Raw genomic sequence first — 4982 nt, 5'->3', positions numbered from 1 at the left:
TTTGATTTACAATTATTTACCAAATTGTGACCCTACCTTGATAAGGGGCTGGGCTAGACTGCTCAGAAAAAGTTTCACACCGTCTTGCCTCCTTCTAACATTCTGTAAGCATGTGCAACGTGTGTACATGCTCAAATACGCACAACACAAACACACACACTCTCTCTCTCTAGAAATGATACTCAACTGTAAAACATGATGGTGAGTTTAACTGATAAAAAAAAAAACAACAAAAGACCCCAAACCCCTCAAAACTTGAAGAACAAAAGTCAAATGTTTTGTACTAAAGAAAAAAATTATATTCTTGACCCACCACCGCTGTCATGGATACTGGGAACAGAACGGAAAACTCTTCACATTCTAATTTGTTCTAGTAATTTTTCTAATCTTGGAAGTAATCCTGTCAACATTTGAAGAATATGAATCAATAATTGTGTGTGTGTGTAAATAATGTCTAGGTAAGTTAATGCTGTAATTGAGAATGTTTACATAGATGAGATTAGCCTGGATTATCCAACAAATGGAGTCAATTAGATTGGATTGTTCATCCATGGTATTAAGAATCTTTTTTTTCTTTTCACCAAATTTAGAAAGAGTTCTTGCTCATTTAATTAGGAAGAAACAATGAGATGCAGTTTGGTTTTGTGCCAGGGAGAATTACTGTAGATGCCATTTTCTTAGTAGGACAACTGTAGAAGTAAACCTGGAGAAAGCTTTTGACAGAGTTCCTTGTTCTGTGATTTGGTGGTCTGTGAGGATGCTTGGAGTAGAAAAATTGCTTGTGAGCACCAGACAAACCATATTAAGGTGTGCTGTCAGTGAAGTGAGGGTTAGCTATGAATACAGCAATGAATTTAGTGAAGAAGTAGGGTTTCACCTGGCCTCAGCATTCAGTCCCTTGCTCTTCCTCAGAGTCCTCCAAGCCATAATTGAGGAATTTAAAACTGACAGCCTTTGGAACTGTTGTGTACTGATAACCTCTTTCTTATATTGGAAGCAAAATAACAGGCGTGGAAGAAAAACTTGCAAGTAAAGACTAGAATTGTATTAAGCAGGAAAGACTTTCATCATGTAAATATTTTGGAAAGGTGTCGGTAGGAATTCCTGATAATGTAGCCAGTGCCAAGAAGTGCAGTGGAATTGCAGGAAGGTTAACAGAGGAATTTGATTTTGTGACCAGAAGAAATTCCTCAGCAATTTTAGTTTTGCTGTGGTTCCAATTGTGAATCTGACTACTTTGACAACTGGTCGAAAAACTGACCATTTGAAAGCTGAATGTCTTGACCACACATAGAACATCATGTAGGAGGACATGGAAAGCTGACGTTTGAACATATTGTCTGCTATCTTATCAATGTAGTTATTGACTTTGGGAGTTTTATTCACAACATGGCTGTCATAAAATATAACAAACTACAGCCAAAAACAACAAACACCTCTTCATTCAAACAAACTACTAACCCTAACCCTATTGGTTCTCTCTTTTTTTTTTAATTCATTAAGAAAGGTTGGCTTTGAAAGTGTCATTTTTAGAGTTTTTTTTTTACTTTTTATTTTTCTTTCATATTATATTTTATTTATTTATTAGTGTTTTTTTTTAAATGAAATTGATGAAAGTTCTGAAGCAAAAAGTAACAAAAAAGCATTAAGGCTGATGTCATTGAGTGATGGCAGCCCACCATATTCACCATCATTCATTATTCTTGAATAACCAGTTCTGCCAAAAAATTACTCCTGTCTTTGTATTACTTTGTCTTAAAAGTGATCAGCCAGCCAGAGTAATTAAGTAACTAATTAAGTACTTTAATTAATTAACTTTGTGAGCTGCTGTCATTAAAAACCGAATCCCTCCACTTTCAGTATGATGAGTGAACATACTGCGAATTGAATGCTGCTGAAGAAACTCTTGGGAATATCCAGATTGCAACGTGTCTGCCTTTTGCCAAAACAAAATGCAGAAATTAAAGGAGTGGTGTGTGTGTGTGTGTATAAGCAGAACATTGTAGTTTTGTTTGAAACATTGTTGTACGGAAGGAGAAAATGAATGCAAAGAGAAACCTAGAAAGTTCCTTAACAATGCAAATAATTCTATGTTGAGGCACAAAAACTTATCTTGAGAAGAATGGAGTCAAAGAAATGTGTTCAGTCATGGAAGCATCTCTGGAAATACACATTCCTTTGACTGTATTCTTCTGGAGATTGGCCTTCACACCTGAAATATAAAGGGGCTTTTTTAAGCATTGCTTTGTTAGCATTCTTTATGTTTCATTTCATTCATTATTTTACATGTGTGTATATATATAATGTGTGTGTATAAATTAGATAGATTGATAATTTTCATACGTATTAATACATTTTCTGTGCACAAGGAAAACAGTTGTATATTACACACACACACAAAATTAAGCAGAATTTGTATTAAAATTGGAAATTATTATTATCAAACAGTCAAATTTTGAGACTTGAATATTTTATATTCTCAATTCAAGTTTGTCTTCTTTTTTTTTATTTCCATGGAATAACTCCAAAAATCGTGTTACTCTCGTATCCTCTTGCAGCTGAAAACCTCTGTGCATGTGCGTGTGTGATGCTGCTGCATTCATTACACATCTCACCACACATTTCACTCCCTAACTTTGACCAGTTCAACCCACCCCGAGTGCCACAACGCTGAGAAAAAAACAAAAAACAGTTTTTCTCTTTGAAGTTTTTGCACAAAAAGTCAAATAAGTTGGATTTCTTAATTTTTGTCCTCATTTTTTATTTCATTTTTTCGTTAAAAAAAAATACTTTCATTATTGTATGCATGTGTGTGTGTGTGTAGATATATATTGGCCATGTGTTTATTTAATTCCACTATGAGTTTATGTTTGGATTGACACTGTGAGTAGATAAGTATGCGTAGATATATATGTGTGTGTTATGTGAGTTCATACTCAGAAACAAAAGCAACGAGAAAACAAAATGGTCAGATACAGATGGGAATGGAATCAGCCCATGATTACGATTCACTTGTTACTGTCCACTGACTGACTGACAATTTTTATTTTACAGCCATTAAATGTGTGTGTGTGTGTGTGTGTGTGTGTGTGTGTGTGTTTATATACATGTCTAGAGAGAAATACTCCATTTGCCTTAACAAGGTCCCTCCTATGAAAACTCAACTGGTCAATGTCCCCTGTGTACTCTGAATTTATTTTTGGTACCCATCATAGCCATATCAAAATGGAGGCCACTGCATATAAATGGTTCTCATTGTTTTTCTTTTGTTCTTTATAATTGTATCTGCCTTATTTAACTTATATCCTCACGTGTATACACACACACACCCCCCGAACAGTTTCACCCAATCTGCTTGGCTAGTAACTTCTCACAAGTGGATGAAAAGGGATTGAAAGTTTGTACAACAATAAGACAGCACACAAGCAATCACATAAATATATGTGTGTGTGTGTGTGAATGATTTATATAATGTATGTATGCATATATACATATATATATATATACATACATATATATATATATATATATATATATATGTATGCATATATATATATATATACACACATATATATATGCATATATTGTTTATTTATGAATCTGGTCTATAATCTTAGATATTATGCAATATTATGCCTTGGAATTTGCAGTTTTCAAATGCTCCACATATAAAATAATGCACATTGAAAATTCCAATGCATGGAAGCTAAGATTATGACAAAATACACAAATAATGAAAGTATTTGTCCCCCAAATGTGGTGTTGAGTCCTCATTCTCACTGTTTACTATCACACACACACACACACACACACCGTGTCCCTTTTGTTTTGCCTGTTACCCACTCGCATTCTTTTTTTGCATTAACTTCCCTAAACAACCCTCATTTTTTTAATGAGCTTTTGCTCTCCTGACACTTCAGTCTTAAGCTCTCTCTCTCTCTCCCCTCTCTCTCTCTCTCCTCCATATTCTTCTTCTTGCTAATGTAGTTAGGTCATTAGTAGATCAGTTTTTCATTGCAACAACAATGATTTTTTCTTTGTTTTTTTAATATTTGGCTTAAAAGTTTGCTGTGTTTGTCCCTCACCCCCACCCCACTTCTGGGCCATCTTTTTATTCCCCTATCTCCATTCTTAAGTTTTACTTTCAAATTACTTCTTGTCTTATCGTATTATTACAGAACAGTTTTGTTCCAGCTGCAGAAATATTGGTAAATTTTCTATATAGGTAGACATGTTTAGTGGAGAGTGTGTGTGTGTTGACTGTCTTTTTGTTGTTGTTGTTTTTTTGGTACATGGATGCATTTATTACTAATACACACACACACAACCCTGAAATGTCGTCAGATCTCTGGTATTGCAGCCTGAACAGTATTTCACGAATTGTTGAATGGAAAAGAATGAGTGGATGAGATGGTACCTTCTTCTTCCCAGCCACCACAGCCATCAGCTTTCATCCTTCTTCCATCAATGTTGATTCGACATAATTACATTCACACAAACTGACACCAAAGAAAATCTTCAATCTTGTTAATCTTCCACCCACCCATCCAACCATGAACCACCCACAAAACAAATCACCTTTTTTAGCCAAATTCAAAGAAACAAACATCTGATGCCCCTTCTTTTTTTTCTTTTTCCCTTTTTTTTTTTTTTTTTTTTTTGCATGCTGTTTTCTTTGGAAAGTTTTGACAAAGTAAAATTAGATCTTTGAGTTTGAGTTGCGACAGTAGTGAGAAGGCATTTTATCTTGTTTGCTTCTTTCTTTCTTCTCTTTTTATTTAAATTTTTTTCATCTGTTTTTGTTGCATGGATTTCATGCCTTCAGTTTGCGAAATAAAATATAGACTTTTGTGTTTGCATTTTATAGTTGTGTTGCCGAGAAAATTTAGATAACTTGGCCTTGGCTAGAACCTTGAAAGACATCTCTGACAAAATGCTGTTCCTTTGCTATGAGAGACATTTGTTTTCTAGTCCAAACAGCT

Source organism: Octopus bimaculoides, chromosome 3, assembly GCF_001194135.2.
Source record: "Octopus bimaculoides isolate UCB-OBI-ISO-001 chromosome 3, ASM119413v2, whole genome shotgun sequence".
NCBI lineage: Eukaryota > Metazoa > Mollusca > Cephalopoda > Octopoda > Octopodidae > Octopus > Octopus bimaculoides.
The sequence above is the reverse complement of the archived record's forward strand: the minus strand, read 5'-3'. Positions refer to the sequence as shown.